This window comes from Chenopodium album, chromosome 14 (assembly GCF_948465745.1).
Source record: "Chenopodium album chromosome 14, dcCheAlbu1.1, whole genome shotgun sequence".
Lineage (NCBI taxonomy): Eukaryota > Viridiplantae > Streptophyta > Magnoliopsida > Caryophyllales > Amaranthaceae > Chenopodium > Chenopodium album.
Genome location: NC_137847.1, coordinates 24,529,104 through 24,551,069, shown reverse-complemented (window position 1 = coordinate 24,551,069; position 21,966 = coordinate 24,529,104).

Sequence of the window (21,966 nt, the reverse complement as noted above, 5' to 3'; positions counted from 1 at the left end):
ATATTCAACCAACATAGATTAAACAGGTTTAGGGTTAATACAATGATTGTATGTTGATCAGAAAGCGCACATGAATATGAGAAGAATAAAGTGCAGACCTATTTAGGGCAGGTTTAATCACTTTTAGGTTTGATTTGTATTTTCATCCCCGAATATCCAGTCATGGTTCCGGACCACTATGGAGTTAGCGATCTCATGGATCGTGAAGGGGTGTAACCTTCACCACGTGAACAGTTTACAAGTTCCTAAAACTTATTGGCGACTCTTTTGCTCTAGTTTCCTTCCCTTTGGACGCCACCATGCTTAAGTGTATGATCACAATAGGGTTCAAGCGTGGGATGCTTGAGATATTCCCTATAGTTTTTGGCGTCTCTGCTGAGGCAATAATTTAGAATGAGTGGATGAGACTCGAAAAGTTCTAAGTATTCATGTGCGTAATTTTGATTGACATTATTGGCATAAGCATAAAAAGGTCCGCATTGGATAGATCATCCGTAATGCATCAAAAACATAGGTTTTTTTACATGTAGGAAATTTAGGAAATATCTTTCACAACTAGAATCGAAAAAACGCTGCGAAAACTGGAAAATTCTAAGAATAAAGAGAGCTGTTGAGGCATGTAGGAACTGGCGTTGAGAAAATAGTGCCCATCGCAGTGCGATGGCTCTGTCGCGGCGATAGCAATATCGCAGCGCGACAGGGCTATTGTCTCGCGATGGTCCCTGTTGTCTCGCACCAAGTTCTTCCAATACTGAGCCAGAACTATGCTTTCTTGCTTTGATCGGTTCTAGTACTATTTGCTCGATTTTACTTTCTGATTGAGTTTTTCCCTCTTTTCTGAACCCATATGTGTTCTACATATGGCCATAACCCTCTGGGAATTAACGCTCCATCTACCCAATCGAACGCTCATTGCAACGAAGGGTACATCTGAGTTTGTGAATTCACCAAATCATGGAAACAAGTTTAACCTGTGGGGTCCCATCCATATGCGCCAAGCCTTCCAAAGGTAAGGCTTTTCCGCGCGATGCATCTGGACTCATAACCATGGACCCTCTTTGACTAACCCTTATCCTTGAACTTTAGAGAACTAGAGCCATGGTTAGGTTGCAAACTCATTGCATCATATTGTGCTTACTTGACTATTTGTGCATTCTTGCTTGTGCATAATCAATATGTGTTTACACTAACCGTTTGTTTGACTTGTGTATAAGTCTACTTAAACTAATTAATGACTATATAGGACTTTGTTTAATTAATTAATTAATTAATATGGTTAATTAAAGCCTAATAAATTGACTAAACCTGACTTAGTTGACTATAGGCTTGTCCTTTAAGGTAGAACACTGGAAACAGGACCGGACTGACGTTTCAATAATGACGTGAATGTTTGACCTGTGGTGCGACACGCAAATGTCCATTGCTGTCCATCGCGACGCGATAACATTATCGCGCCGCGATGGCTCTGGCGCATTGCGACGTTCTGTTGCTTCTGCGATGGTTTAGTTTTCTGCCTGAGTCCTCACGCCGAGTCTAATTAATCAGTTTATTAATAACTAAAGCTTTATTTAGTCCTTAATTGTGTCTAGGCACGTAGTTGCATGGTCATACACAAGTGTCAAAGCATGCCACTTTTACTCACTTTTTAAGCACACACTTTGTATATATGTTCACCATGACCATGTCTAGAAAGTCTTGTGTGCGCATGTTTTCCGTCATTCTTATTAAGGGGGTAAGTCGGATATTAATCCTCCCATCATAACCATGTTGATTGAACCCCATACATGATTCCCAAAAATATGCACCCTATTTTTTCTTTTGCTTTTTAAACCCAATAAATCAAAGTCAATTTGAGTCAAGTCATTAAGTAAAAAATGGTTTAATATTTACAGCGCTTGGTCAAGAAAGGAAGGGCGACTAATCAAAGACAACACTTTCGTCCAAGTTTTACTTTTTGATAAACCGTTTCGACAAAGAAGAAAGGCTAAGAAGAAAATGGCAACCCAGGAAGAAGTTAGTGAACTAAGACAGAACATAGCTAGTTTGATCGAGATGTTCAAAACTCTCACTCTTCAAGTCAATGACCCTGTGAACCAACAACTTGAGCGAATGGAAGAGAGCTTGAGCAAAATCTCCAATGGCTACAAGTTCCAAGGGATTAGCTCACAAGGGGTCTCTTTGGAGAAGGAACTTCTTCCGCAGAAGTTCAATGCCAACGACATCCCTAAGTTCAAGCCAACTGATAACCCTTACTTTCATTTAAGAGCTTTTGAAACAATAATGAACATTAAGGGAATTGATAAGAAAGCTTTTCATTCGTTGTTCTCATTATCTTTAGAAACTGTTTGTCAACAATGGTTTTTCTCCCTTGATAAGGAGAAAATCTCCTCTTGGGATTCTTTAACAAACGCTTTCATTGATAGATACAAATGCAACATTCAAGTTGAAACGGACCATAGGGAACTTGAGATGTTGAAACAAAAAGAGAACGAAGGATTTACTTCCTTCTTCAACAAGTAGAGGGAAACTTCCGCTAAAATGGTTGAGGTTCCTACTGAAAAGGAATCCGTGAGGTTTTTCATCAAGAATCTCCAAGAAAAGTACTCAAAACATCTCAAATACCAAAGTAATTTGAGTACTTTCAAGGCCGTCTATGACATAGGAATTGATATTGAAGACGACCTTGCGAAACAAAAAGCTGATAGCAACTCTAACAGTGGCTGGAAAGGAAAGAAGAACGACAATCCTTCTTCTTCCAAAACCACCCACTCAAACAATATTAGCACCGTTAACTTAAACGAGGTCCTAGCCATGAACAATCAAGGACAAAAGAAGCCATTTAGGAGAAACTTCTCACCTATTGGCATGAGTTATGACACGACATTTGATCATCTTCATGCTAAAGGTCTCATAACTCTTAATGGACCATTTGAAGATCCACCAGTCAAAAAGAGGACGACTAGTTGGAACCCCAACGCAAATTGCAAGTACCATCAAGGCAGGGGCCATCTCACTGAGAACTGTTGGAAGTTGAAAGAAGCTATTCAAGATCTAATTGATAGCAATAAACTCCCATTGCCTCCTGCAAGCAAGAAGCTAAGTATAAATAGTGCTCCACTTTCAGACTCCTTGGCGATTTTTGATGAGGAAGGCCACGCTGACCCATCACTCCTCATTAAACCAATTGAAGAAACTCATTCTATCGAAGAAGAGGAAGAAACCTTTTTCGATGCCATGAGTGATTTCCCCGCAGGAGAACACCCTGCCACTAAAGTGGAGGTATGACTTCTCATAAACACAATGAGGGAAGCAATAGACCTATGTCGCGAGGGCCTTGACCATGCAAAGTTGGTTCAAAAAAGCGTGTCATTGAAGAAGTAATGCCTACAAAGACTACTAAAAGAAAGACATTTTCTTTCAATGTAGTCGAACCACCTCGAAAGAATAATAAGGCATACACACTCATTGGGACTTCTTATGCGAACATGTTCCAAATGCTCTTTGAGAATGGGAAGATCAAACCTTTCAATCTAAGACCATTTGGATTGCTGAAAAGGACAAATAGGTTCTATTGTCCATACCATCAATCAGGAGGACATTGAAGGAATTATGTCTTCGATAAGTGCAATTACTAGATATATCAAGGATCACTATTATGGAGATAATTAGTTCATTCTATAGGGTCGTTATTGTCTGGTGCTAGATATGGAAAATGATCTTTGGGCTAGTTAAATAGTCCAAAGCCCAATAGAATGGATCCTACAAGGTCACATAACAAAGGTATTGGGTCAAACAAGTAAGAGGCCAATCAATGAGCCTCATGAGATCATGACATACCATAAGGACTGTTGGGCTAGAGTAGTTTGATTAGGATAAGGAGTTTGGGCTTGACATGGACTCTTATTTAGAGATGTGATCTATAAATAAGATCCATGACTTAGATTGACAGAAGAATTCACAAGTTAGTTAATTCTAATTCAAGCAACCAAGTCCCAAGTCCCAAAACCCTAATCCCTCTCTCTTTCACACGGCCCTCCCCTCTCTCTCCCTATCCGTACGGTCGGCCACCCCCCTTGGTGGCTCGTGGTGTTCGTGGTGGTGGATCGTGGTTAGTTCGTGTCTCACTTATCCGTTGAAGGCTGATTAAAAAGGTTAATCACAACTAACTAGCATTAGTGGAGGTTTGATCCGTGCCTATGGACTAAGTAGAGGAATCACACTTGGGGTTCTTTTATCTCCCGTTGTTTTTGCTCGATTGCACCGGGATTCACGCTTCAAAGGTATTATTATTTGTTCTTTATGTGTTGTGCATTGATCTTGGTGTTTAGATGCTTATGAATATGATTCATGTAATTCCGCTTATTAGTATCTAAAGTCCTACAGTGGTATCAATTAGCCTATGCGTACACATATTGAATTATTAATTCTTTGAATGTCCACAATTTTAATTCAATTAGGAGGGAGAATAATTTAATTATGGGTCAATTATTATTTTAAATGTGATTTAACATATAAAATTATTAAAAGTTGTTTAATTTGCTCAAAATTAGCCATCAAAAGATCTGAAATTTTGCCCTAGAAACTCGAAAAAAATTCGAACCCCTATACCCTAATTTTCGAAAATTTCGAAACCCTAAACCCTAAATTGTGTTTTTTTTGTGTTTTGGTTTTGATTTAATTCGATTGCTATGTGATTTATGATTTCAATCTATTTGATTTCATGTTAAATTATGAATTTCTCATGATCAAATTATTTAATTTAAGAGTTAAATTGAATTGGGGATTAATTTCATGAAGAACCCTAATTTCAAGATTGAATATGATTTAATTTTGAAATTAATTGGACCACATTAAAATTAATTTATTTTTTAACAAAAGATTTATTTTTATTTAAATTAAAATATAAAAGGGTGTTTTGGGGTACGACAACTGCGGCTGGGTGGCGCAGCCACGGCGACTGTCACACCAGGTCCAGGAGGGTGGGCGGGGCTAGGCAGGAGGCTCAGACAGTAGGAGCAACCATAGTAGTGCCGCGCAAGGGTTGCGTGTGTTGTTGCTGCTGAGCAGCGTACACCGTAAGGCGTACGACCACTGTGGCTAGCTTCGGCTGGCCACACCACGATGACTGACGTGGATTTTCAAAACAAAAAAGAATTATTTTATTTTGGATAAAAATCAATTTTCAAAATTAAAAAGATAAGTTTTGATTTTGAAAAGGTAATTATCAAAATTAAAGTTGTTAATTTTGTTAAGTTTGGGTAATAATTGAGCAAAAAGATTCTATATGGATAATAATTGATTAAATAATGTGATTATCCCATAATTATTTTAGGATAATAATTAATTTAAAATATTGTGATTGGCTAGGCAATTAGGATATAATCTCCTAAATTAGTTAGGATAATCATGGAAAATAAATTAGATTTATCTTCCATAATTAAAATAAGATTTGATTCTATCTCATACCTAAGATAGAATATATGATATTTTATGATTGGTAATGAATAATATGTGATATTATCTAATTGCGGTAATTTAATAAAATATGAAATATTAAGATGCCATGTTTCCTTTATTATGAACATTCGATGTTGTACTTTAGGAAAGCATGATGAGTGATTTATTATATGGCACTTTATAATATATGATATTATTTATTGCTATATATAGACTAGTATGACCCATAGATTCTAAATACGATCGGCGCATCGTTTCGTATTTTTGTAACCTAAATACGGTCTGCGTACTGTTAAGTACTTTTGTAATTTATTTTATTTTATTTAAGTAGTAGATAGAATAGAATACTATTATAGGTTGCAGTTGATCCAAGAAGCCAATGGAGTGAAGGCCCAAAAGAGCTAGATGGGTGAGATCCATGAAGGTTCAAGTGGGAGTTTTACTTTATTAGTTTTTAGGATTAAGGGGCCATACTATGTCATGTTTATTTATGCATTAGTAGATTATGCATGTTAGATTTTATTTATGTTGATTGATGATGCGCTAGAGTTCACTAAATAATCACAACATAATAAATCTAGGTCCCGGAAATATTGAGTTTGCTTTTCCAATTAGATACCCAACAATCCTTCGATCGTGAGTGATGGGTCGGCCTCAACACAGTGTCACTTGTTATCTTGGGTAATTTGGGTAGATCACGTTCTACATATTTACTTGGTTATACTCAACAAGGTTACCTAAAGCGTTTAGAACCTTGAAGCAAAGGGTAATAATTAAACATGTGATGGTTAATTATTCAACCAAGAGTTACAAGAGTTGTAATCAGTAAAGAGTTTACTCACCTTGAAAATGTAATTCTTGATGGTAGGGCCTCAGTCCGGTCAACTATTACACAAATAAAGGGTCTTGGAATTATTTAATTCAATTGGGATCAATCAATATTGAATAAAATGTATTAAAGTTACCAATTTAATTCGCTTATGGTACTTTAATTTTATTAAACATAATTATTGAACTTTGCCTCGTTTTGATTTTGTTTGTAGATGAATAGCTTTAACGACAACACTAACTTGCCAACTAAACTGAAAACAAGGCTTAATCTCATAAACTTCAGGGAATGGGAAGAAGAGCTAAGAAATGTTCTTAGGAGCCACAGGCTTGAGGCTCGACTCTATATCCCCATTAAGAGTAAATTCACAGTAGGTTTCACTCCTAATAGGCGCTCGAAAGATGTTACGAATGCAGAGAAAATTAGGAATCTCATATTGGCATCTATTCCAACTTGTTGGAAGAGAAGGTTCAAGGACTATGAGTTGACCAATCTGCATAATTGTCTCTGTGCCATCTGTCGAGGTGGCATTGGGGCATTAGGAAGTGAAGGCATCAATGATCAAAATGTTAGAGAGGTCGTTAACTCGATCCCTCAAATATACTACTCCTGGACTGACAGTGTAAGGTTTGAGACTTACAAAATTCATTGTAAGATAATGGCTATGAAACTCATTCCTGGTCAGTCAGTTAAGAACCATGTGAAGGAATTGATTGATTTATTCAATTGGATGGATATCTTAGGGAGACCATTTGATGATGACTTTGCTCATATCACTATTCTGTTCTCACTCCATGATGGATTTGTTCTCGTCAAGCTTATTCATGATGATGAAGGCTCGATAGTGACACTAGTCAACTTATTGATCAACCACACAGAGGAGTACTTGAAGAAGGAGGGAAGCCAATGCTTCTATTTTGGGTAAAATTACCCTGTCCACGTGGACCAATCAGAGAGGACCACGTGTCAAGCCTAGGCAGGTCCATTTGGGCCAATTGCCAGCTGACACGTGTCAACCACAGATGCTTCCTAAATTGCGGCCTTCAAAGCCCAATTCGCAAGAACGCCGCAAAACGGCGCAGCCCACCAAATCTAGGTCAAATGACCTAGAAGGGGCACGTTCACCAATGACCCTATAAATAGGGAGATATTCCTCAAATTTGGGAGACATTCAGTCATTTATTACACCTACCCTGCATTCTCTCACATCAGAGAACCACCTGATCTCGGAATCCGAGAAGATCTCATTTTCTTTTCCGCACTTTCTCCTATCCCTATTCAAGTACTAACTTGATCGTCGGAGGCGGATTTCCAAACACCCAGAGTCTCCGTTGTTTTGCAGGTATAGGCGCAGTCGGATCAGTCCTCGAGCTGTAACTCTCCTGAGGGACAAAAACACCCAAAACATTTGGCGCCATGTGTGGGGAGAGTAGCTCAAGGATGGTTCAAGAGTCTGTACCGCCTCCTGGCCCCAAGGCTATCCAGGCGGAGGTCTTTACAGATGATGAAGAGGATGATCCTCAGTTTGAAACGTACATAGCCAAAGATGGCTCTCTCATCACTAAGCGCATCCGTCCCAGAGAGACACTAGAACGCGGTGAAAGCCAGGCGGGTACCAGTAGGTCCCCTGGTCAGCCGGAAGGGGAAACCCAGTCGGCAAGAGGTCAAGCCCCAGTCACCAGAGACGAGCTCATGAAATTCATGACGAGTTTTAAGGGTGAGATCAAGGACCTGATCAAAAAGAAAACGGCTGGCTCTAGCAAGGGTCAGCCGGCCAAGAAGTCTCCTCGAGCTGCGAGGAAGAAGTCAGTCAGGGACAGGCAGCCAACTCCGCATCCAAAGGACAAGGTAGCCGCAACCCTTGACTGGTCCAAGATCCTTCTGCCCCAGAACGGTCCAAGAAAGCCCAGCTAGGAGCAACAACCGGTGGGTAACAAAAATTCTACCCCTGACGCTCGACAAATCATCGAGCGCAGGAGAAGTCAGCAGCTGTCTGAGTCAGCCTCTACTTCGAGCTTTCCAGACAGCTTAAAAAACAAACCTGCAGGGAATATTCAATCCTTGCATGAGAGCCATACAGGCGGTAATACCGTCCATTCTGGCCCTTAGATGATTGGGAACGCACCGTATGTACCCCCTATGGTCTACGGTCCGTATTCTCCTCACTTCATGCAGCCGACCCTCTTTGGGGGTCAGGCGGCATATAACGTCCAGCCTTTGGACTGGCAGCTCCGTCTGCTCAAACTTGGTGAACAGACTTCTGCCTTCACCAAGGAGATAACCGAGGCGGCACAGCCGGCCAAGGTTAAGAACGTGTTGGTTGGTGCTTATGATGGTACCACCAACCCGGAGGACCACCTCATGGCCTACTCCAACCTCATGCACATGCAGGGGCTGGAGGATGCTATGTGGTGCCGATGCTTCCCGGATACATTGAAGGGCATTGCCCAACAATGGTTTGGCAACCTGCCAGCCGGATGTATCGACAGCTTCAGGAAGCTTGCCTTCTTGTTTGCCTCCAACTTCTCAATGAACATCCTTGCCAAGAAAACAAGTCTTAACTTGAGCACTATCCGGCAGGGAGATAGAGAAGGGCTCCGCTCCTATGTCAAGCGGTTCAACCTGGTGAGAATTCAAATCCAGGGGTTGTCTGACGAGGTAGCCTATACAGACTTCTTCAAGGGTCTAAAGGACGGGTCAACCTTTAAGTTCGACCTTGTTCGAAAGAGGGTCTTCACCCTCCAAGAGGCGTTGATAGAGGCGGAGAGCTTTATTCAAGCCACTGACCTCTGCTCGTTCAGCAACCAGTCGGACTCTAAGAAGTCCGACAGGCAAAAGGAGAGTCGGTCTGCTCAACTGGCTCAGAAAGCTGCAGAGAGCAAAAAGAGAAAAGAAGTCTGGGCGGTTGAGGAACCTGATCAGCCGTCCAAAAAGATGAAGAAGGAATTCAAACCGTATGTCTCGTGGTATGAATTCAGTAAAGACTGCTACACCATCTTTACAGAGGTGAAGGACCGGCTGACCATTGAGAAGCCGAATCCTATGGAGAGTTCCGTTCAGTCTCGGAACAAGAATAAATTCTACCACTTCCATAAGGAGGTGGGCCATGACACCAACGACTGCTATAGCCTTAAGCGGACGTTGGACCGTCTGGCTGATAAGGGCTTGCTAAAGTCCTATCTCTTGAAGTCCAAAGCGGCTTCTAAGACGAATCCGGGGCAGTCGTCAAAAACTGTCCAGCCTACTAGTAGTTCGGATACCGACAAGGATCCAGTCTACACTATAGCAGGCGGATACGCAAGTGGTGGCTCGACCATCCGAGGCACCAAGGATCACCTAAAGAGGATGATTCACTCGGTTGATGATGGACAGGTGTCCTTAAGTGGAACATTCCCTGACGTCCTCATCACTGAGAAGGATCGGGGCAAAGTTCGCTGACCGCATGACGACCCAGTCGTCATTGAATGCAAGGTCGCCAACCAGCTGGTTGGTCGGATCCTCATAGACACGGGTAGCTCCTCTAATCTCATCAGCTACAAGTGTCTGTCCCGGCTTAATTACAAGCGGGACGGTCTGCGCGACGTCTCCCACGCATTAGTTGGCTTTGGGGGAGGAGTTGTGCACCCAGTCGGACAAATTGACATCCCCATCCGGCTGGGGGAGAAGGGACAAGGACGACACATGTTCGTCCGGTTCCTGGTGGTTAAAAAGCTGACTGCGTACAACATCATTCTTGGCCGACCCACTCTAAACGAGTGCAAGGCCGTCATAATCCCAGCCCTCATGCTTCTCAAGTATGAAAGGGATGATGGCACTGTTGGCTCCCTCAACGGGAATCAGAAGACGGCAAGAGAGTGCTATCTCTCAGACGTTAAGCCGACTGCTGCTGCAGCCGGTCAGCTGAAGGAGCCAATAGACCTTGACGATGTCAAGGACCCTAATTCACCCCCTCCAGCAGCAGCAAAGAAAAGAAAAACTGAAAAGCTGGTGGAGGTGAAAAAGGAGAAGAAATAGCAATCACTGACCGGGGAGCGGTCAAACGATCTCCGTCCCCAGCCGGCTGGTGAACACATCGATATTCCTCTGGACGACAGCCGTCCAGAACGAACTATTAAGGTGGGGACGAATGCCTTTGAAAGGCTTGGTGCAGACTTGCACCATCTGCTGAAGGAATTGAAAGACATCTTTGCCTTTGAAGTGGAGGAGATGCCAGGCATCAGCCTAGATCTCGCTGTCCACAAACTCGCCGTGGATCTAAAAAAGAAGACCATCTGGAAAAATAAAAGAAATCATGGTGAGGAAAGAAGTCAGGCGACCGTTGTCGAAGTTAAAAAGTTGTTAGACGTTGGGTTCATTTGGCCATGTAACTTCCCTGACTGGGTTGCGAACGTGGTGCTTGTAAAGAAGCCGAATGGTACATGGCGTATGTGTGTTGATTACACAGACCTCAACAAGGCATGTCCAAAGGACAGTTACTCGCTTTCAAAGATCAACAGTCTGGTCGACTTTACAGCCGAGCATGCCTTGATGAGTTTTATGGATGCCTACTCCGGCTTCCATCAGATACCCCTTTGGAAAAAAGATCAAGAAAAGACGGCCTTCGTCACTGATCAGGGGTTATTCTGTTATATGGTTATGCCGTTTGGCTTGAAGAACGCGTCGGCTACTTTCCAACGGATGATTAATACAATCATCATTAATCAGATTGGAAGGAATGTAGAGGCGTACATTGATGACATGATAGTCAAATCCAAGCTACAGACGGATCACCTTGCTGATCTCCGAGAAAATTTCACCACACTCAGGCGGCATAAGGTCATGTTAAATCCCAAAAAGTGTGTTTTTGGTGTTGAGTCTGGAAAGTTTCTCGGATTCCTGATTGACCAGAGGGGGACAGAGGCTAACCCCAAGAAGATACAGGCGGTGATTGACATGAATTCACCCCGCTCTGTCAAGGAAGTTTAGAGGCTTACCAGTTGTCTAGCTGCGCTTGGGAGATTCCTCAGCCGGTCAGGTGACAAATGCCTTTACTTCATCCAAGCAATCAGGAAGAATACTAGATTTGAATGGGGAGATGATGTTGAGGCGGCCTTTCAAAAATTGAAAGAACACTTACACTCCTTGCCAAGGCTTGTTAGCCCTCTGCCAAAGGAGATGCTCTATGTGTACTTAGCCGTCTCAGATCATGCCCTTAGTGGTTCTCCTTGCTGAGAGAGACGACAATCAGCTCTCGTTCTATTTCATTAGCCATGTGCTCAAAAATGCTGAACTCTTTACATGGCTGAAAAATTTGGCCTTGCTCTTTACATGGCTGTCAAGAAATTGAAACCATACTTCTTGGCACATCCGGTGGTGATTTACACAGATCAACCCCTCAAGCGGCCAATGACAACCTTGGACACATCCGACAGAATGCTCAAATGGGCTATTGAAATGCAAAGTCTTGAAACCTCTTACGAACCAAGGAAGGCAGTGAAGGGTCACGCGTTTGCCGACTTCATTGTCGAAATGACAAGGCCGGTTGCTTCGGATAACCTTGATCAGGTTTGGAAGGTGCATGTAGATGGGAGCTCTACTATGAACGGTTGTGGTGCAGGCATAATCTGTGAATACCCGGAAGGGGACAAATATGAGTATGCACTACGGTTCAAGTTCCAGGCCTCAAATAACGAGGCGGAATATGAAGCCTTGCTAGCCGGTATACGCATGTGTAAGGCGGCAGGGGCAATAAGAATTGACGCCTGCTCTGATTCTCAGTTGGTCGTTAGCCAATACCATGGTGAATATGAAGCCACCCATCCGACTATGATAAAATATTTACAGGCGGTCAAGGCTAAAGCTGGGACACTTGTTGCTGTGGACTATTTCACCAAGTGGGTGGAAGCAGAGGCGGTCAAAGGCATCAAGATAAAAGATGTCATTTCCTTCATCTGGAAGAACATTATCACCCGGTTCGGGGTACCTATGTCTATGGTATTTGATAATGGACCTCAATTTGAGACGCCTCAGCTCAAAAATTGGTTGGAAAATCAAGGGATCTCACATTATTTTGCATCAGTAGGCTGACCCCAAGCAAACGGCCAAGTTGAAGCCTTCAACAAACTCATCTCAGACGGTATTAAGAAGAAAATTGAAAGAGCCGGTGGTTTGTGGGATGAAGAGTTGATTCATGTCTTATGGGCCATTCGGACAACTGAAAAAGGGACATTTGGTGAAACCCCATTTCTCATTGTTTACGGTGTTGAAGCCGTCTTTCCCATCGAGCATTATGAGCCGACTCTACGAGTCATGCTATATGATGAAGAGGCAAACTGGGAGGCCATGCGGCTAGCATTGGACTCACTCCTGGAGCGCAGGGGCAATGCTGGCTTGCGTCATGAGATTTGCTGTCTGAGAATGACTCGTGCCTACAACAAGAGAGTGACAAACGGCCCTTGAAAGTTGGGGACTTTGTGTTACGAAAAATGGAGGCAACCGGTAGGGCCAATGAACATGGAAAGCTAACTCCTAATAAGGAAGGCCCCTACCGGATTTATGAAGAAGTAAGAAACGACACCTACCGCCTTGAAACTCCAGACGATAGGCGGATGCCTAGAACTTGGAATGTAAATAACTTGAAAAAGTACTACTTTTGAGGCTTGTAAATTTTTGTAAATAAAAAGCCCATCAATAAAAAAGTTGCTTTTTGTTTTCAATAATTTAATTGCTTTGTATATATACATGCGCAATCCAAGTTACCGTCTATTGAAAACAATGACGGACAACAAATCGAATAAGCTAGGTTAAAACTTAGCGGCTAACACTATATTTAAGTCGGATTTCCGTCTGAGCAGTGAACAAGCGGACCTTTAAATGTGAAATTAAACCAAGTCAAAAGACTTGGTGGCAAAAATTAAAATTAAAACTGAGGCCAATGGCTGGATGCAATTTTGTTTTTATAAATTCGTCTGCTCTTATTTGAGTATGGCGTCCGGCGACGCCCCTTCGGGTGTTATCGTCGCAGAGGGCATTCTATCGTTTGCTCTACCAACATACGCAGACGGCAAAAATTGAACGACCAAATTGGTCAACTCATAGTTGTCTGACCAAAATAGTCTAAAAGAATGATCAAGCTTAAAATCGGATGTCAAGAGACATCAGCCGGTAAATTGCTGAAGTTCATTGTTAGACTATTCAACGAAGTTGTACCGGCTACCCTAGTGGGGTAGGCGATTAAGGTACAATGGATTGAAGGTGTCCCAGACGACCTTTAAACTGTTTGAGATCCATCAGACAGGCGAATAATATGCCCCTTGTTCCATTGATGGCCAAGTGGTAACCACCCGTCTAGCTAGCAACGAAGTTGTACCGGCTACCCCAGTGGGGCAGGCGATTATGGTACAATGGATTGATGGTGTCCCAGACGGCCTTTAAACTGTTTGAGATCCATCAGAAAGGCGGATAATATGTTCCTTATTCCATTGATGGCCAAGTGGTAACCACCCGTCTAGCTAGCAACGAAGTTGTACCGGCTACCCCAGTGGGGCAGGCGATTATGGTACAATGGATTGATGGTGTCCCAGACGGCCTTTAAGCTGTCTGAGATCCATCAGACAGGCGGATAATATGTCCCTAGTTCCATTGATGGCCAAGCAATAACCACCCGTCTGGCTAGCAAAGAAGTTGTGCCGACTACCCCACTGGCGCAGGCGATTAAGGTACAATGGATTGAAGGTGTCCTAGACGAACTTTAAGCCGCCTGAGATCCATTAGACAGGCGGACAATATGTTCCCTGTTCCATTGATGTCCAGGCGGTAATCACCCGTCTGACTAACAAAGAGTCATATGCGAATACCCAGATTCGGTAAAACGACTGCTGATTGACGGCTATGCACTTGGTTTGGGGCAATCTCTGCTGTGATTGATTGACTCAGGAACATTCCATACTCTTAAAAGTATCAAACATTCCAAAGTCAATCAATCCTACAAGTACCGAAACCAATTACACAGCCGCCAAGAGCAAGAACAGCCGGTGTGTCGTCCGAATTGCCGCATGCTTCAAAAAGATAGGCAAAAATAGGCAAAAAAAATTTCAACAAAAAGTGCAAAACTTAAATGTAAAAATTAAATTAAGCACATTTATCAAACTGGTAAAAACCGGATAATAATGTTAACCGGATTTTCATCCGGAACGTAGAAAGGAAGGAAAAATTGTCACCCGACTCCTTAGTCGGTAAAAAGATACATCAAATACTCAGCTCGCAGGCCGGAAGGAGGAAGAGGTTGGCACACTGCCGCTGAAATAAAGGGAGGAAGCTGAATCATTGCTGTTGGGTCAGCTCCGGCTGGTCCTGACCGGTTGGGAGGCTTGCTGCAGTCTGATCACTCGGAGCCTGGACTTGATCATCTCCAATTTCGTCCTGACCTACAACCGGCTTCTCCTCCCCCTCGTCATCGGAGACCTCATAGCCTTGCTCAAGGGCCCAAGCCTTGAAGGGAGGCGGAGCCTCCTCGTTGAGCTGCTGTGCGTCGACACCTCAGTGGCGTAGTCGTATCGAAGCTTCAGCACATCAAACTCAATTTTGGGGTGGAGTAGACGCCACGCGATACGCAGCCGGGCCTCCGTGTCCCGCTCGTTCTCAGCAACCAGTCTTTTCTATTCTTGGGCAATCTCGTCCCTGTGCTGGTTCCTAAGGGTGACAAGGTCAACCCCCAGGCGGCCGACGTCTGCCCTCAGCTGGGCGTTCTTCGTATCAGCTCCCTCCAAGGCCTTGAGGTTGGACTGAGCAGTCTTCAGTTCCTCTTCGAGCTTGGCCACCCGCTCATTTGTGGCGTCATTAACAGCCGTCAGATTCCTTATCAACCCTTCTGTTTCAACTCTACTGCTTTAATTTCAACATCACATTGTATTTTACTATGTTCAGCAGAGTTGAGAGCTTGAACAACCCTCTGTTTAGCGTCATTTACTTGTTCTCCCTTCCGCCTGAAGGGGACCCTTAGCTCGTCTACCCTCAGCATTGTCTGAAAAGATGGATACAGGCAGTAAGCAGAGTAAGCTTAAAACTTAAAAAGTTAAATAAAAAGTAGGGGATTACCTCAGCCTGCAGGCACTAGATATAGTCAAAATCCACGACATGGACATCCGGCACAGAGAGCTTCTCTGACCGGGTGAGAGTCCTCACCATCCTCTTAGCAAACCCCTGCATGTTAGGCGGAGCTGAGGGAGCATCTGCACCAAAAGAATTACTTGGTGAGAAAGCAACATAGGCGGCACCCGACTCATGCCGACTGCTCGTCGAGCCTTCAGGTGGATTGACCCGAGTCTTGACTCGCATATAGTTAACCGGCCAAGAGAGTTCTATCCTTGTCTTACCTTGGACGCGAAGCTGAGGGGTTTCCCCTTCAGCCGCTACAGAGCCGTCTGTAGTAGTGGGTGGCATGCCACCCTTCGATGCCGTTGAGGCATCCAGCTGTTTTCCAGCAGATCGCCCTGAGCTTTCGCTCAAAGCTTTATTACAACCGGGCTTTTGCCCCCGGTTGTAGGACGATCTGGGTTGGTTGAAGAGGGAGTAGAAGGGTTCTTTCTCCCCGTCTTAGACGGAGTTTTGGCCAGCTCTTCCCCCGACCGTTTAAACAATTTGGTAATTGAACGGGGGATAGACTTGCTTTCGCCTGCAAACAAAAGAATAGAAATATCAACAGAATTACAACCGGAAATCCATAAATTGAATGTGAGATATACAGTCGGGTAATTCAGAAGTTGGACAAAGGGGGTACAGTCGGTGGCTTACCCCTCCCTTCTTGGCTTCCTTAGCTTCCAAGGCCGCCTTTTCTCCAGAAGCTGCTCCTTCCTCAGAAGAGCAGCCGACTTAGCAGGCGTCATCTTAAGAGGAACCATATTCTTTGCTTTGTCTGCAGTAAGAAAGGAAAAGGTTGGTAAAAAATAGTAACAAAAAACAAACAAGGTATTAATACAGACGGTAAACCGTCGAGTGTGTTATAAGTCTACCCTGCTTGAACATAGGGCTAAGCCCATAGGCGGAGAGGAAGGCCTCGTTCTTAAAGAAGTCCGGATGGGGTATCCAGTTCCTAGGAACAATTATTTGAGTCCCATCTTCCAAGGGCATAGTTGTTGTCTTAAAAAAGCCCGGCTCCATGATCCACTCGTAAGCCCTAGAAGACATCCGGGGCAAGGCGCACTTCTTTTCGAGCAGCGCCGGATCTTGATTGTACCGGTGAAGGAACCGTTTGTGCCCAGAGTTGGAGAGCAGATCAAGTAAAATCTGTCCTTCCACCCGGACCATTTGGACGGCTTGTCCAAGGTTATTAAGTATTTCGGGTGTGTGGTTAGAGTGTACCACGCACCATACCCGCCTGGGGCCCGGCTCATATAATGCATATGAGCAAACGCAGCAAAACTAGGCTCTATGTTTTGATACTCACAGGTGGCAATATAGCCCAGAACGTTAATCCACGAGTTTGGGGTAAGTTGCCAGACACCCAAGTCATACCCCTTCAAAATTCTTTTAATCCCTTTGTGAAAGGGGAAGCGGAGGCTGGCTCTAATCACCGCCTCATAATAGCCGAAATAGTTGTCGGCATTCTCAATATCGTCCCCCCAGGCAATCGTTGCCTCAGGCGGAGGAACCGCTATTCTCCATCCCTCTCCAACCGGGTGCGCATCAGCAAAAGCCCTAAAGCTGCTTTGCATGACAGTTAAGTCCCTAGGAAGCATTTTAGTTGTCAAGGGATTTGGCTAATCGGGCCCTTTAGCCGGCTGCTGATACTCAACCGCTACATCTTTCTGGTCAAAGCCCGACGCTTCTGAGCCGGACCTCTCGGCGGCTTCCTCACCGCCTGACCCCTCTCCATCAAACCCTAGGGTAGAGGCATCGTCCTTGCGTTTGCCCCTTCCAATATTGTGTCACTGGGGGTTGAAGGGGTGCCACCCGGAGAAGAACCCGCCTGCTCTTGCTCTTCCTCCGAACCTTCATATTCCTCATATTCTTCATCTGAAATTACTTCATCAGTGGGCACTCTTCTAGCGCGCTGCCTGCTCGGCTTGACAGCCGTTTGTTTAACTCTGGCTATGTTGTCCTGCATAGACACAGAGACGGAGGTATTCGGGGATGAGCAAAGCAGGTCCGAATTTCCAAAAATGGCACCCCCAGTTCTAGATTCAGTCGTACTAGGAGACCGACTGAATGACCTAGGCGGTGCCGTGTGGGTCGATGGAGAGTCCATTTTATCTTTGAGGCCTAACTACACAAGCGGAAAAGTATAAAAGCTTGAAAGGAGTATAGGCGGTTACCTTTAACTTAGCTCTAAATATTTGAAAACAGCTACAAGCGGTGACCGGATATGTTCCTTAAAATGCAGCCGGAAAAACGCGAAATCACAGCAAAATAGATGCAGAGTTTCTCTATCTAAAAAGCTCTCTCTTTCTCTCTCTAAAACGTCTAAGGCTGTGTGAAATGGGGAGAGAGAGAGGGTAAAACCTTCTATTTATAGAAGGGTAAAAGCAGGGGCATCCCCGTAAACCCTAGAAGGTGAATAGTTTTTACTATTCACTGTTTACTGAATGCCGGGTGTTACAGGTGCCACGTGGCCAGCCACGTGCCACCTGTGAGGGGCAAATATTTTGGGTAAAATTACCCTATCCACGTGGACCAATCAGAGAGGACCACGTGTTAAGCCTAGGCAGGTCCATTTGGGCCAATTGCCAGCTGACACGTGTCAACCTCAGATGCTTCCTAAATTGCAGCCTTCAAAGCCCAATTCGCAAGAACGCCGCAAAACGGCGCAGCCCACCAAATCTAGGTCAAATGACCTAGAAGGGGCACGTTCACCAATGACCCTATAAATAGGGAGATAATCCTGTTCTTGAAAAATGACCGGGTCTGGCCCATTCCTCAAATGAAGTTTTTACGTCAAATTTGGGAGACATTCAGTCATTTATTACACCTACCCTACATTCTCTCACATCAGAGAAACACCTGATCTCGGAATTTGAGAAGATCTCATTTTCTTTTCCGCACTTTCTCCTATCCCTATTCAAGTACTAACTTGACCGTCGGAAGCGGAACTCCAAACACCCGAAGTCTCCGTTGTTTTGTAGGTACGGGCGCAGTCGGATTAGTCCTCGAGCTGTAACTCTCCTGAGGGACAAAAACACCCAAAATAGCTTCTATTGTGGTAGGTGGTCTTGCCACACACCAGGGTGTCCCCATTACACACCAGTGAAAACGGAAGGTAAGGAGTTACCTAATGTTTTTGTTGTAGAAATTAACCTTACTTCCTCTTCCACATGGGTATTCAATACCGGTTGTGGTGCTCACATTGTTAATCAAATACAGGGCTTAAGAGTGAGTAAAAGGCTAGCTAAAGGGGAGATGATGCTTCGAGTAGGAAATGAAGCAACTGTTGTTGCACTTGCTATTGGAAGATATGAACTCAAGCTCCCATCTGGACTCGTTTTTGGTGCTTAATAACTGTTATTATGTTCCCGCGATTACTAAAAACATTTTTTCAGTTCCTGTTTTAGATACTGAAGGTTTTTCATTTGAAATTAAAGACAAATGTTGTTTTATTTCAAGGGAAAATATGTATATGCTAGTGCTAAATTGTTTAATGGTATATATGTATTAGATTATACGACCCATGTCTACAACATAGATCATAAAAAGCAAAGAACAGATGGTTCAAACCCAACTTACCTATGGCATTGTAGGCTAGGTCATATTAACCAAACGCGCATCTAGATATTACATAAGGATGGACTCCTTTCTTCATTTGATTATGAATCATTTGGAAACTGTGAGTCATGCTTGCTAGGTAAAATGACCAAGTCACCCTTTTCGGGAATAGGTGAAAGAGCTAGTGATCTTTTGGGACTCATACATACAGATGTGTGTGGACCAATGAGTTCAAAAGCTAGGGGTGGATTTAGTTACTTCATTACTTTCACTGATGATTTAAGTAGATTTGGTTACATTTACTTAATGAAGCAGAAGTAAGAAGCCTTTGAAAAGTTCAAAGAATTCCAGAATGAAGTACAAAATCAACTTGGGAAAATGATTAAAGCATTGCGATCTGATCGTGGTGGTGAATATCTAACCCAAGAATTTGATGAACATCTGATTAATTGTGGAATACTTTCACAGTTAACTCCTCCAAGAACACCACAATTAAATGGTGTATCAAAAAGGAGGAATAGGACCTTGCTAGACATGGTTCGGTCCATGATGAGCTTTACTGATCTTCACATATCGTTCTGGGGATATGCATTAGAAGCAGCTGCCAGAGTACTAAACAGAAGCTCGTCTAAAGCAGTTAAGAGGACACCATATGAGTTATGGACTGGAAGAGTTCCAAAGTTGTCTTATCTCAAGATTTGGGTGAGGCTGAGTACATTTTGGGAATCAAGATCCATCGAGACAGATCTCGAAGGATGATTGGACTAAGTCAAGAGACTTATATTGATAAGGTTCTTGACAGGTTTTCGATGAAAGACTCTAAGAGAGGATTTATCCCCATGTCTCATGGCATTACGCTCAGTAAATCTCAATGCCCTAAAACGCTAGAAGAGATGAGACATATTGTTGATAAACCTTATGCTTCGGCAATAGGGTCAATCATGTATGCCATGATATGTACAAGGCCGGATGTTGCATATGCTCTAAGTATGTGTAGCAGATTTCAGGCAAATCCAGGTGAAGCACACTGGACAACTGCCAAGAACATCCTTAAGTACTTGAGAAGGACTAAAGGAATGTTTCTAGTATATGGTGTCGAAGATGAGTTAAATATCAAGGGCTATACGGATGCGAGTTTCCAAACAGACAAAGATGACTTCAAATCCCAATCAGGGTACATTTTCTGTCTGAATGGAGGAGCAGTGAGCTGGAAGAGTTCGAAACAAAGCACTGTCGCAAACTCTACGATAGAACCAGAGTATTTAGATGCCGTTGAAGCAGCTAAGGAAGCAGTTTAGATTAAGAAATTCCTCACAGAGTTGGACATTGTACCAAGTGCTCAGAAAGGAATAAAGTTGCATTGTGACAACAATGGCACCATTGCTCAATCAAAGGAGCTAAGGTCACACTTCAAATCCAAACATGTTGAGAGGAAGTATCATCTCATTCGAGAAATCGTTGGCAAAGGAGATGTCAAGATGTACAAAGTTCATACGGATGAGAACATTGCTGATCCACTTACTAAACCCCTTTCACAAGCTAAGCATGAGGGTCATGCTAGAGCTACTGGATTGAAGCTAATGATGTAATTTAAGTTGTATTTGTTTTTGAGAAAAACTTATTACATATGTAATACATTCATTTGCAGAATTATGTTTAATCAGAAATTAATTATTTTTCTTATTTAATAATGGTTTTAATGTTAAATAAAATGTCCAAAATAATTATGGATTGATGGGCTCATCAGGTTAATGACCTGGTGAATGAAACCCCATAGGTGAACAAAATCCATATATTATTTAAGTTCCTAGTCGAAATCATTAAATTGGACATAAATGATTTCATAAAATGTTCTAGCATGTAAGATTGATTGGATAGCGCGGTTTCATGGGCTATAGGGGCATAGTGATGATGCTCGGTCAATCACATGCATATGCATGAATGATGCACGATCGAACTATAGACCTACTTTGAAGTTCAAGTATAAAACTTCCGGATATATTAGTGGATTCCTTTGACATGAGTGGAATATTGATTCCATTAAATGATTGTCTTAACTGTGGTACATTCAAACGTCATGTCGTAAAAGGGGGCTATAAAGGATGTTTCCCGGTTACTTTAAGAATTGAGTGGGAGCTTTGGTTTCACAAGATTGGATTGAGTCTACCTATTCAATAGGAATGTGTCTTGGCCCCTTGAAGAGGGAGAATTCAGAAAATGCATGGCCGTGCTCAAATGGATTACATAGTAATCATTTGTTTTGTAATTCTAACTCAGATTTCAAGAAATATTTGTAGATTAATATGATCTCGACATGAGATGCAATCATATTATCAAATCGACACACATTGACTTAAGGAATTTGAATATTGCGCACTTATTTCAGACAAGTGGGAGATTGAAGGAATTATGTCTTCGATAAGTGCAATTACTAGATATATCAAGGATCACTATTATGGAGATAATTAGTTCATTCTATAGGGTCGTCATTGTTTGGTGCTAGATATGGCAAATGATCTTTGGGCTAGTTAAATAGTCCAAAGCCCAATAGAATGGATCCTACAAGGTCACACAACAAAGGTATTGGGTCAAACAAGTAAGAGACCCATCAATGGTCCTCATGAGATCATGACATACCATAAGGAGTGTTGAGCTAGAATAGTTTGATTAGGACAAGGAATTTAGGCTTGACATGGACTCTTATTTATAGATGTGATCTATAAATAAGATCCATGACTTAGATTGACAGAAGAATTCACAAGTTAGTTAATTCTAATTCAAGCAACCAAGTCCCAAAACCCTAATCCCTCTCTCTCTCACACTACCCTCCCCTCTCTCTCCCTATCCGTACGGCTGGCCACCCCCCTTGGTGGCTCGTGGTGTTCGTGGTGGTCGATCGTGGTTAGTTCGTGTCTCACTTCTCCGTTGAAGGTTGATTAAAAGGGTTTAATCACAACTAACTAGCATTAGTGAAGGTTTGATCTGTGCATGTGGACTAAGTAGAG